The sequence below is a fragment of the Sinocyclocheilus anshuiensis genome, unplaced genomic scaffold (assembly GCF_001515605.1).
Source record: "Sinocyclocheilus anshuiensis isolate Anshui unplaced genomic scaffold, SAMN03320099.WGS_v1.1 scaffold960, whole genome shotgun sequence".
NCBI lineage: Eukaryota > Metazoa > Chordata > Actinopteri > Cypriniformes > Cyprinidae > Sinocyclocheilus > Sinocyclocheilus anshuiensis.
Genome location: NW_015549635.1, coordinates 342,942 through 357,017, shown reverse-complemented (window position 1 = coordinate 357,017; position 14,076 = coordinate 342,942). Strand labels below are relative to the sequence as shown.

At 40.0% G+C, this 14,076-nt stretch overlaps 1 protein-coding gene across 4 annotated transcripts in view; it reads right to left on the bottom strand.

Moving 5' to 3' along the window:
* LOC107659731 (neuroligin-2-like) overlaps positions 1-13,847 on the bottom strand; it is a 188,474-nt gene extending 174,627 nt beyond the window's left edge. For 2 of the 4 annotated variants that reach the window (XM_016448757.1, XM_016448760.1), the window contains exon 1: positions 13,245-13,803. The gene's annotated coding sequence lies outside the window, so the exon portion shown is untranslated. The other 2 variants (XM_016448758.1, XM_016448759.1) reach the window with 2 other exon arrangements.
* Positions 13,848-14,076: the final 229 nt, after the last annotated feature.

Sequence of the window (14,076 nt, the reverse complement as noted above, 5' to 3'; positions counted from 1 at the left end):
GTGTGTGTGTGTGTGTGTGTGTGTGTGTGTGTGTGTGTGTGTGTGAAGAATATGCTAATGGTTAAGTGGAAAGCGGGCTGGTTTGGGTGAGGGGGATACCAGTCTATCCTAATTAGGCTGAAGCTTAAACCTCAACCCCCATCCCAGTGGAAGAAATGAATGAAAACACTGATGATTAACCTTTTGTGGCCCCGAAGGAAAGTGCATACATCCACAAATAACAAACAAGGTTTTAAAAAGACAACGAGAAAAGGTTAAGGAAGTGAAAAATGTACCTCGGTCCATTAAAAATGACACATCTGTGGTTAAACGCAGCAGTTCGAGCCCTGTCTACTGAATTACAGGTAAGAATGGATGAAGTAGGAGGCTTAGAAAGCCTTTCTCTGGAGGCCTAATTTATGAGCATGCTGATCAATGGTCAATTAAGCAGAGAGACTGAGCAGCGAGGGAAGAAGGGTGAAAGAGCAAAGAAAAGCTGCAAGAATGAGGGGTGGTCATGGGAAATGTAGTCTTATATAATTACAACGTTGTTTACACTGGCCGTATTGGCTTTGAAATTAATATTAAAACGGCTGACATTTCAACTGAGGGGCTTCAAAAAAGGCTTACAAATTATTCATTATGTCTGAAAGCTCTGAGATTGCTGCCTGTGTGCCTCTTTGATGCATGGATCTACTCTGTGTGATTAACTAACAAGGACTTTATTAGGCAAGGTTAATTCTATAACCTATAATTCAAATAGACATAAAGGTATGTGAGAGAAAAAGAAAAATCTTCCCTCCAAACACGAGATCAATACAAAGATCTTTTCATCATGATTTTATAAACCTTTCTAACTTGTCACAATCATCTCTGACACTTCTACTCATTTAAAAGAGTTTCAAATAGATTTTTTTCATAAGTAGTTACATTAAATGAGGTCAAAACTGTACAATGTACTTATCACTGCAGGTTGTAACTGTGGCACCATTATGATTTAAAATAATTTAAGGAAGCAATTAAAATGGGCTGACTTTTTACAGCAAGAGAGAGACTATCAAGATCGTATTATTCCTCTTTTCACAGATGAGTCATGATTTGCAAGGAATCAGCCTGATCCTTGAAAACATGTTTAGTTCCCTCACAGAAAAGGGGGGGTAGAAAAACTTTTATTTGCATCCTCACTGGCTCAAACTCAATTTTCCTTCCCACTTCCAAAAACTCTTCCCCTTCTCATATCATCCCCTGGTGTTTTAGCCAGCCGTGGGATTGCATAAGTGACATCCCACTTCATTGAATTATGCCATCCCATGTCCTGTGAACAAAAAACTGCAACATATTATGTGCCATTCCCATGAGCCTGTCAATGAGTGACATTAACATCCTCCGCTGTCCAGCAGGGTGTTAACGTGTCCATGTCTCTGATGCAGCACACTTTGTCCCAAATGACTGTCACTCTGAAATTGGTGGTGCTGGCAGAACAAGCTGCAATATCAGATGCACCACAACCAACTGCCAGTTGCCTATTATTTTTAGTGCAAGTAATGGCTTTGTTTTGGAGAAAAGGCTTTTTTGCCCTTTTTAAGAACGGTTCTTGCTAATGACAATGTGCTTTTATTTTGTAAGCAATCACACTCACCTGGCAGACAATAACACGGTTGTAAAAACATCCAATAGAATTTCATAGACATCATTGCATACTAGATTCAAACTTGCATTATCCACCTACGCAACACAGCTTTGTGTTGAAAAAAATAGAAAATAGAAAAAAATATATATATTTTTTTAAATATATGCACATTATTATTATTTTGTATTTATATTTTATTATTGTGTTTTAATATTATTTTAGAATATTTTACATTATTTTATATTGTATATAATGAATATTTATATTAAAAATGTTACAAATGATTCACGTTATTGTTATAAGTATTCAGTTATTTAAGCAATGAAATCCTCCTTGAAATCATATTTTTAAATGCTTTGTGTTTTTATTACTGCATTGTACATACTAACTTAAAAAAGTTATCATTTTAAACATTGTTTTTGCCATTGCAAAAATTCTTATTGCTACAGTTCTCTTTTGAACTTAGGGTGAAATATAACAGACAATGTTCTTCAGAAGACTTGTGACAAGACTTTCATTTTTAAAGAATAGCTACATACAGTACTAGAGTCTGGAACAGAGCACTAGCGTGAGAGAGACAGAGAGAGAGAGAAATGGGCATGCCTAGTGCATCAGGGAGTGAGTGCAGATCCTTGATTAGCTGTTCTATTCTCCATCCTCTCTTCTTTCACTTCAGGTTCAACCAATACACCTGCTGCACTGATCTTGGACCAGCTGCTGTGCTCTAATATTGACACGGGTCAAGTGGCCAACCCTGCACTGCAGAGGAGTATTTGGATCAGCAGGGCTCTAAAGAAGAAAAAAGAAAGTGTGTGAGAGAGTGAGAGAGAGAGAGGGAGAGACAAAGAATAAGAGGGAGGGAGGCTCCTGCCATCACATCATCCTCCCAAAGTGCAGCACTGCAGCGCTCAGTCCTCAATGCCTCTGTCGCCCTCCTTAACCTACATAACCAGCTAGCCAGAGACACACAGTCATGTCCTCAGTGTGGAAATGCCTCTAGACACAGAGGAAGAGAGGGGGTAAAAAGAGCGGGTGAAGCTACATGAAAGAAGTGGAAAAGAGTCTGAGAAAGTATACGTACATGTTTATGTATTTGCCAACTACCTCACGATACAATACACATCATAATATTATAATTACTTACACAACATATAGTTATTTAGACAAATTGCTCCTTTAATAACTAAACTGCTGAAACTCAGTGGTTGATGGAAATAGATTTTTTTGATGGCTAATGCCGATATCTTCAAGGGCTTATATATATATGATATCACAATAATTAAAAACAGTAAACACATGCATAACAACTGCTGAAATTAAATGTATTGTGTGTGTGTTCACTACTGTGTGTGTGTGCACTTGGATGGGTTAAATGCAGAGCACATATTCCGAATATGGGTCACGATACTGGGCCACACGTCACTTCACTTTATATTTATTTGATATAATATTTACTAAATGAGAAATAAATACATTGAAAATGAATAAATGAAACAATAATTTGAACTAGATAAAAAAATCTGAAAAATAGTTTTATTTATTTGGCAACTTCTTGATTCTTGATTTTTCACAAAGTAAAGAAACTGTTTAAAATCTGACTAAAATAGAAATAAACACTATAACAAACAGTGCAATCAGTAACCTGGTAAGTCTGTGTGCACTGGAAATCCTTTTTTTTTAAATAAATAAACAAACACAATGTAGCACTAATTTAATGAAATGTTTATTAGAAATTAAAAGACTTGTTGTGATACTTCATTAGACATAACTTTATTAGACAGAAGCTCTGTGCACTCAGGCGCTGGCGTTTTTAGCACTGTCAAAATCAAAGTCCAGCTTCTGACACATCAGCCAAATAGAAAAAATTATTAGATGATGCGGATGAAAAAATGGCAAATGTCAGCCAATATTAGAAACCACCACTATTGAAAATTACACCATATAAACACAGAAACAAATTCAAATATTACTAATAGGACCTGAGGTAAGAAAAATATTATGAAGAATTTGTTGTTTTTGATTGTCTTTTTTTCCTATCAAATTAAATAATCTAAAATTTAAAATAACTTTTCTTTTCGTTTAATGTCACCTTATTTTTTAATCCCTGCTCTACGGATTGTTGTCAAAATCCAATCAGGTCTTTGATTGCATCTATTTCCTTTTTTTGGAAAATCCTGTTTGACTCATAAATATGCTACATTATGGAAGTAAATGTTGACTTTAGGGAGAGAGAGAAAAAGCTGGGCAGAAAGGCAATAGAAAATACAGACAGAATGTTCAGTGCTACGTTGTTGTCCCCGGCAACCTGCCTGTGACGGTCGGTTGTCATATCTCTGGTCGTTATGGTGGTGGCACTTATTGTGTGTTGTCTAATGCCTATTACACATTAACATTCAGACAAGGGCACAGACAGACCCAGGCATCCACAACAGACAGTCAAAACACACACACACACACACACATATCTAAACAAACACCCTGATCGGACAGAGAAGAAAAGAGAGAGAAATATCTAGAGCAAGGGGTTGTTGCACCAATTAAATGGCTAGATCTTGATTATATTGTGACCATCAGACCAGACTACCATCAATATTGAAACTATATCTGTTTCCCAGAATTCACAGTGTTGCCAGGAGTAGCCAGGACCCACTTGCAATAAGAGCAGCCATTTGGCTTAATAGTCTCATTCTGTGTGTGTGTGCATATATTAACAGAACAGGAAGGAAATTGTGTAATAGCCCACTCAATGCATTTCAACCTACCGCTCTGATGGTGAATGCATTGCTTGAATTCCATTTAAGGACAGATTAGCAACCAATTCTTCTATTTATATCTCTAAAATTTGACAGAATATATGATTACAGATATAAGTGCAAGTGTCTGTGTGTGTATGCGCATGTCTTACATAATAAATATACTAATCTAGCTGAGCGTCATCGTGCAATGCGGATTTACTCAAATCCCCTCAACAGCAGGAAGAGGAAATCAGGCCATAGATGAGCAGTGACCTTGCTGTGCTGGTCACGTGATGTGTGGTGGTGACTAAACTGAATATCAATGCAGATCAATGCAAGCCAGAGATATTTCTATTGATGCTTCAGCGACACCTGTGTGTTCAACCTGCAATGATTTCATTAGATGGATGATGGACAGAATGAACCAACAGCAGATGATGAATTAAACACTGCATTTTAAACAGATTTTTAAACATAAACACGAAAAAAAGTCACCTAACACCTAACAACACCCACCTGAGTGTTTATATTCTTAGATGTCTCTTATTAACACTGAATGAATTTCACAGTGTCATGCCCTGGAAACCTGCGATCTGCTCCGGCTGCTTGTATTGTGGGTTTATCCGTCCCGTCAAACACACTCTGGGAGCTGAGAAATCTGCCATAATAAACTTTGAGTTAAAAGTGAAATGTATATTTTTTGATGTTAAAACAGTACTATATCATTGCAGAGACAGCTAAAATTAAGTAATTTCCTGGGAGACAATGTGGGTGCTAGAACTGTCTGGGAAACCCATATTTATATAAATAGTTTAATATTATATATATATTAATACATTGTGTATGTATTAATAGTATTAGTATTTTATAATGTTATTAATATCATATACAGAAAGATAAACAGTTACTTAGACACACACACACGTGAACTGATCAAAACAGTAAAGATATTTACACAAAAGATTTCTATTTCAACTGCTGTTTACTTGCTGTTTATTTTAACTTCCTATTCATCAAAGAATCTTGAAAAAACCATCTTTAGCACCACTTTTCTTGAGTTTCATAATCAGCGTATTAGAATGATTTCTGAAGGATCATGTGACACTTCAGATATTTTAAATTGTAATAATATTTCACAATATTACTGTTTTAATAATATTTCACAGTATTACTGTCTTTATTTTAACTTTTAACTTTTATCAAACAAATGCAGCCTTGGTGAGCATAAGAAACAAAAAATCCTACCAACCCAAAACTCAGCATATATATATATATGGAATATATATAACAGAATTCTGTTAGAAGCACTGGAAACCTTTTTAGGAACAACGAATTTCTGCAGAGCTGCTACACTTCACACATTACCTTTAAGTCTTACAACCCAACAGGTGCCTCACACACTGAGGGATGTGAATGCGAGAGTGTCTAAATCTATGTGTGTCCACTGGTTTCATTCATGTCTTTAATCTGCTTGGGCCTCTTCACTGGTCTGTTTTATAACACAGATGTGCAAGTATACTTCACACACCATGGTAGCTGTGTGTGTGAATGTGATTCTTTTGAGCATTTGACCTTCCTCTAACCTTAAAACGAGAGCCTATGAGAAAGAGATAAGTGAGGTGCTGTGAACAAAAAGAATAGAACAATCTAACGAAGGGGGAGTGAGGGAAACACAAACCAGAGGAGACAGGAGGACCATCACACCCTAGTGAGGACACAGATCTCATTAAAATGGCTGCCGAGTGGTGACATGATGGCCAGCATTGACTTAAAGCTCTGAGATGCATGACCAGAGAGAATCCAGGATGTGTGTGTGTGTGTGTGTGTGTGTGTGTGTGTGTGTGTGTGTGTGTGCATTTGTGAGAGAATCCTGCTTTTATCTCGTTCACTTTCCCCCTCAATCTATCCCTTACATCTGAGCATCACACAGGCTGTGATCCAAGACCACTAAACACCTGGATAGGTTCTGTAGACGAAAGCCCCCACATATACAACAAAAGCAGATAGAAGTGACATAAACCAGGAGAAACCATCAAATCTGACCTTTTGACAGCACCAGCTTTTATCCCCAGCTTAATTCATCCATGATAATACAACACACACACCTCACAGCTCCATCCAAGCATAAAGGAATATAACGAACTGAATGAACAGATTCCAGGCAAAGTGCATGGACGGTGAGGTAAATATCGCGTATGCAGTCCTAGTATTAGACTACAGAGAAATCAGTAACTATCAGTTGAACACATGGAGATTCAAGAGCCTGGTGTCCAACTCCCTATCTGGCTCAGTTCAGCCCATCTGTTACATGGTACGAGACCAGCACACACACATACACTTCTGTGTGCATCTACACCCATATGTTTGGGCTCTTCATCTTGTGAGATCACAGAGTCTATACTCCAGCAAGGCATCAGACACATAAAACACATGCACACATGCTCATATATCCTCCAACGATGTGGCCTCCTGCCTCACTGTCTTTAATCAGTTAATTGAAATCAATTAGAGCTCATTGATCCGATGCTTCTGCGTGAATAAACAAGACATGCTGTCTGGTGCTTCTGCTAACACACACACACTCACACAGCAAAAAGCTGAAATGACACGTCTACATATTGCACTACAAATATGCTATTGAAGATGGCCAAAAGTATGTGGAAACCGCCTTGGTTTCACTATTTTAGTTGAGATAAAACTTATTGTTATGGAATTAAATGACATTCTAGAGGATTGTGTGCTTTCCAACAACTTTTATGTTCATGCATGGCAATGAAGCTCATAAAGTAATGGTTTACTGAGTCTGGCATGAAAGAACTTGACTGGCCTGTTGTGTTAATAGTCAACAAAATCACTGATGAAACTGTTAGTTGACATCCATGACAATGAATATGTAAAAATAATAATAATAATAACAATAAAAGTAATAATAACAATAACAGTAATTTAATGACTTTAGTAAAAACATACTGTTGAAAAGCATATGACAATAAAAACAACACTTCTGATCTTAAGATTCCTCTAAAATGTTTTTAAAAGGAAAAAAAAAAATTTCCTAGGAAAACTAGGATTTTTCAAAATAATCCAACCATTGTCAATCATGTTCAAGCGACTTGAACTGAAGGGGAACAGTGAATGATCACCATAAACTGAAGGTGCTTTGCAGGTTTGCAGGTTGCAAACACATCTTATAGGCCTACATATGACATTAATCAAAAATATACACAACATAATTGTAATATTATAACTTGTATCTCCACAAAATGACACAAAAGAACACATGCACTTTAACCTAGTTACTTTACATGCTGTTGTTAAATGTTAATACTTGTTTAAATTATTTGTATAATTTGTTGAAATAACTGATTCAATTGTCAACATTAATGAAGGCAAGAAAAAAAATGTGCATGACAATAATTAAAAAATACTGTTGACAAATATATGACAAGAAGAAAACTCTACATATTAATATTTAGCCATTTTAGTCAGTAAAACAAATTAAATGTATTAAAATTAAAGAATACTACATGACAATATTTTACCTAAAGTTAAAGTTTTATTCATAAGACAAAAACCTGAATTATAATAAAATAAACAAACAAACAAACATTGCTGGCTTGCACAACGATCAAACCTGTACCCCTACTGAAGCCCTTCAGATGAATTGGAACTTCTGCACAACATCAGCACTTTACCTCACTGAGGCTATCATACCTGAATGGGAGCAAATCCCCACACCAAAATCCCAACATCTAGCAGGAAGTCTTCCGTAAAAAGAGTGGAAGATGTTACAACAGCAATGTAAATGAACTGAAATGAAATGTTCAACAAACAAATATGGGTGGTGTCCGGGTACAGTCTATAAGCTACAGTCCAAAACACGCACACAAACACACACAGCGCTTCATACCATGGCAGTGCTTCAAGTTTTTCAAGCCAAACTCCTCCATGCAATGGACCAGTCCGGACCGAATCCTGATGCTTTTAAGGAGCTGCGCACAGCAACTGATCTCGGGTGCATTTCCCGTGCAACAACGTAACTCACTGATTAACCACCATAGTACGATGCATTGTTGTGTAAACTAACTTGCAGTCACGACTGTTTCCCGAACATGGTCACATCTCCGTCGTTTGAACTACATTAATTCAACAATTTAGGACCGTTTTTAATGACGTCAAACGCATGTGGTGGAGTAATAATTTCTGCTAATTAATTGATTCGAGATTTCTGAGATGCTGCTGTATTGAACAAGGCACCTGATGACTAATTTACTATGTTTTGTTCCCTGTCATTTTGCTTTATTTAATGTTTGATTAATCGCAGGTTTCCTCTTACGTCATACTCCGGGGTTCCCTTAGGCATTTATGCGCATGCGCACTCTTCAAAAACGGCGCTTATTGAGGATGCGCTAAAATTGATCAATTAAAATGTATATATATTTAACTTGAATGGAAGATATAGATTGTACTGCACGTTAGCTTGCTTATTGTGCCCAAAAGCATAATTTAAGTCCATATGTCTTACTAACAAGAAACTATGCTTCTAACCACAAGTCAAGAGCTGTAGTTCCTACCACGTAAGTTTGCGACACTGTTTGTGAATGTTCGTTTGAACTATGGTTTCGGGAAACACCGAATCGTTGAACTATGTTGGTAACGACGGAACTTGCGACCATAGTTGGCTAACGATGCTTTTGGGAAATGCACCCCTGGCTTTGTGCGCTACTAAAGCTACTGCACAGGTGATCGGCAAGGCCATGGCCAGCTTGGTGGTGCTTGAGCGCCACCTTTGGCTGAACTTGACGGAGATCAATGACGTGGACAAAGTCGCCTTCCTACAGAGCACCCTCAGACGGCTAAATGCAACCCTTTCCTAAGCGCCAGGGCCCCTGTCCCAGAGTGACATTGGACCCCGAGCTGCACAAGCCGTCTTGATCTCAAAGAAGAGAGGCAGAGAAGAGGATTAGGTCCCGCAAAGGCCAGACCGCCCTCAGAGAAGTCTCTCGCTTTCTCTCCAGTCCCCCGTTTAACTCTGGGTGATGGAAGCTCTGTTCACACTGGACCTGTCCATTGGACCCCGAGCTGCACAAGCCGTCTTGATCTCAAAGAAGAGAGGCAGAGAAGAGGATTAGGTCCCGCAAAGGCCAGACCGCCCTCAAAGAAGTCTCTCGCTTTCTCTCCAGTCCCCCGTTTAACTCTGGGTGATGGAAGCTCTGTTCACACTGGACCTGTTCTTGCTACTCAGCACGTGCTCAAGAAAATTACTGCTGTGATAGCAGACCCACCTACTCAAAAGAGCACTTCTTCTCTTCACAACAACACAAATGTCAGTTCCCTGCCCCTGTTCAGTGAAAAACTCAGACCACTTGCCACCCGGCTCCAGGTTCTGCAGACCATAGAACAAGGCTACTCTCTCCAGTTCACTCGCAGACCCCCTAGTTTCAGATGTTATTCAAACTTCGGTACAGGACAATGATGCACATGTTCTCCGGTCCGAAGTGCAAAGTCTGCGAACAGCAAGTCAGGCTTTTACAGCAACTACTTAATTGTACCCAAGAAAGATGGTGGGCTTAGGCCCATCCTTGATCTCAGACACCTGAACTGTGCCACAATGAAATGCCCTATTCAGGATGTTAACTTTGAAGCAGATCCTCATGCAAATATGCGCAGGAGTGCTCACTGACAATTCAGCAGCTAGCGGCATCATTCACAATGGGGGCTTCTCACCCCCTCAAGGTTTTCCAGAGGATGCTTGGCCTCATGTTGGCCACCTCCTCCGTGATTACATTGGGCCTGCTTCACATGCAGCTCCTCTAATTCTGGCTCAAAGCCCGTGCACCGTCCCACGCTTGCCGCCTGGGATGCTTTCGCCTTAAGTTGACCCACTGCTGCATCAGAGCTGTGGCCCCTTGGAAAGCCTCTTGTCTGTATCAGACAGGCATTTAATTGGGACTGACCTTCAGAAGGAAGGTAGTAATGACAGATGCCTCCAACTCGAGTTGGGGAGCACTGTACGAGGGCAGACTGGCATTCGGCTCCTGGTCCAGCCTGGAGCAACACCTGCACATCAACTGCCTCGAGATGATGGTGTTTTTTCTCATCATTCTCAAACCAAGACATGGCTATGTGCCTTAAGTACTCTCCACTCCATTCAGAGCACAAGTCATCATCCTTCTAGCTCTTCCTAATTCAGAGGACAAGCAGGGTCCTAACTTACTCTGCCTGGTCCGGGCCCTTAGAGTTTACATAGAATGCTCTGGCCACTTTAGGAAATCAGAGCAGCTCTTAGTATGCTTCAAAGGCCGCTCTAAAGGGCTGCCCATTACAAAGCAGAAACTATCCCACTGGATATTAGATGCTATAGCCCAGGTATATGCCTCAGTGGACTTACAGTGTCCTATTGGAATGTAGTTATGTAGACCCCAGCATCAGGACCTGTGTCTCATTGCTAGCTCATGCTTCTTAGGAGCCCTCATTCCAGGCACTCCGGGGCTGGGCTTCATTCTGCACTTATTTATAGCACAGTGCTATTGGATACGTTCCCCAAAGCGTTTCACGCAACATGAGAGACAGTTTTCGAAAAGGGAACACTCCAGTTACTAACGTAATCTCAGTTGCCTGAGATAACTCATAGACTGCCATGCTATAAAGCTGCACGCGAGTCGATGACTGTTGCTCAGTTGAAAGATTCTGATGAAATGGCATTCAGCGCCAACTTAGATAGGCAGTCGGCTCCGCCCATTTTGGTGGGCTGAAATGCCATTTGTTCGTGCAGCTACACGAATGTAAACAAATCAGGCTTCAGCATTCAGAGTAAACAGGAGTTTCCCCAAAGCGTTTTACACAACGCTCTTAGGGAACCAAGGTTACGTTGGTAACCGGATGCGTTTTGCAACGAGTGGAAAAATGATCATCTACAGTAACAAATCAGTCCAACACAAGGACAGTCACACAGTTGCTTCCATCCATTAAACTGATCCCAAATGACACAGTGAGCTCCATATCTGCTATTTGGGCCAGAGAGAGAGAGAGAGAGCTCAGCATTCCCTGCTGACAGAACAGAGAGCTTCTGTCTCTTCCCAATTCTGCTATCCACTAGGTTTGGAATGGCCATACTAGGATAGCATATAAATGTGGCCCATTCTTTCAGACTGTGTGTGTGTGTGTGTGGTAACTGCTGCTCTTGTTTTGACCTCTCCTCCCAGATGTTCGGCACATCAGTGAACCAGCGATTACTTGTATTTGATATAAGGTGATAGGTTTATGTTCCACTGTGTGTGTGTAAGTGTGTGAGTTGCAGGAGGACAGAGAAGGATGCTGGGGGCCGGAGTGACTATTTGATAATCTAATTTTCGCACTCTGTGACGTCAAAGCATTTTCAAATATACTAAGAAAAAAAAGAGGGAAGACCGAGCAGTGTTCTAACACCAATTTAACAAATTGCACATGGTCTACATGGGGTGAAATCACAACAATAAATGAACAAACATGTAACAGAAAAGATGTATGCCTCTTTGTGCAAATATAAAGGACTTATTAGAAAAAATTGAGGTATAAGAAAATAAAAATTTCACATCTGACTTGGATTCTGAATTGGATTTGTGATCATGTTAATGGATGCTATGATATATTTGATACAGTATATTTATAGCATCCATGTTTAAAAAACTGAAAAAACATGTTTTAGATTGATCAGCTAATGCATTACTATATATGATTCCAATTTTATTTGCTGTTTTGAATTTGAATACATTGCGGAGTTCGGTGATAGTGATGTGGGATGGCATAGAAATTAATCAGAAAAAGTATATTTGATCACAATAAATTCCTGGAAAGAATTAAAAAGTCCATGTTTTCGATTGGTGTTTCAATTCAGTGAGGTTGGTACTCTTTGCACATTACATTAATTTACAGTTTACCGTCCCGATTTCTAAACTAATTTAAAGGGGTCATATGATGCTGCTAAAAAGAACATTATTTTGTGTATTTGGTGTAATGAAATGTGTTTATGCAGTTTAAAGTTAAAAAAACACATTATTTTCCACATACTGTACATTATTGTTTCTCCTCTATGCCCCGCCTTTTTGAAATGCATCGATTTTTACAAAGCTCATCGGTCTGAAAAAGCGAGGTGTGCTGTGATTGGCCAGCTATCCAGTGCGCGTGTCCTCTTTTGGAAGTCCAAACAAAGTAGTTTCGCTTTCACAACGAAAAACACAGCGGCCTAGCATGAGCGAAAGCCCCGGCTTACCGTGAGCTGAGGCCGGGCAAGAGTGAGCTGAGGCGGCGGGGTCGAGAATGGCGGTCCCGGCGAAGGAGCGGTGAAAACGGTGAAAGCCGATCCAGCCAAGAGATTGTAACACTCCAAAGAGAAAGGAAAAAATGAAATCGCATCATATGACCCCTTTAAGTTGTAGCAAATTAATTGGGAATATTATATCAACGCTTGAGATATAAGGCAAAAAACACTAACAAAATGTGTGTGTTGAAGCAAAATGTGTGAAAACATTGTCGGGTTTCTCCTAACTGAATTGAAGGGAATGGGGATAGACATAGATATGAATCTGCACTGGCCAAAAAGGAAAGACAAATTTAAAGCATTTCAATGCCTAGTATTAAAATGGGTCAATGTGCACGTTTAATATCCCGACACACACAATCATGCACGCTACAGCACCATGAAGCGTTTGAAGCGCCTGTCGCTCTGCATTTCGGAAAATGCTTTAGAACAGGTTGCAGCACCACGCAATTTAAACAGCAAAAAGTGGCCCTCTCGTTTCCCCTTATGCCAACAACATTTTATGTACTTTCCAGCTGAAACCCCTGCTTACTATGCAACAGCCTAATTAAGAGCAGAAAGAGTTGAATTTATAATATATTTTCCATAGAAGTGCCGTTACCTGGGAATGAGCCGCAGTCAGAAATCCGAGGTCTGTATACAGGAGATGTGTGGGTATTTCCTCGTTTTCTCAGTCGTTGCTCAGCGCAATTCCATCAGCCTGAGCTCGGAATAAACCAAAAGATTCTCCGCTGCCCGAGAATAGCAGGAAATGTTTCACGGTTTCTCCCTACAACACCCTGATAAGACAGATTCAGAGGAAACGATCTTAAAAGTGAAGAATTGTGTACGCGCGCCGCTCGATCAACACAACGTCTACGTAAATTAAGTCTAGTTGGATTTGTCCGTTGAAAAGCTTGTTTGGAAACGACCGCCAGCTTCTCCCATTATAGCGCAACTGGGGAAAAATGAAACAACAAACACGAATTCACTTCTATGACCTGTTTTTCCCCTCTATGAGTCTAATCAACACTCTCTTTCCGTTTAAACGTATTTGACGTGGTATATTTCGTTTTTCCGGCACAAAGGCCGATTTAACACGTTGACTTCAGCACTGAAGTCTCGAGTTTAATCTATCGGCATCTCGAGCGTCTGATTCCGGCTACTGAAGGCGGTCGGTCATGGTGCTCACCGGCTCCGCTGTCGTTTCCCCGTGATTCCGGGAGCCTTTGCAATGAGAGAGATGCTACCGGCTCCGCTGTCGTTTCCCCGTGATTCCGGGAGCCTGTGCGATTGGAGAGATGCTGTGAGGTTTTTGATTGCCCATCTCTCTCTCTCTCTCTCTCTCTCTCTCTCTCTTATGCGCGTTACTGCTCTCTGTGACGCTCTGCATCCGAGCTGCTCTGTCGCTGTGACAACGCGCGGGCCTCTCAGCATCCCTGCATTGCTTTATG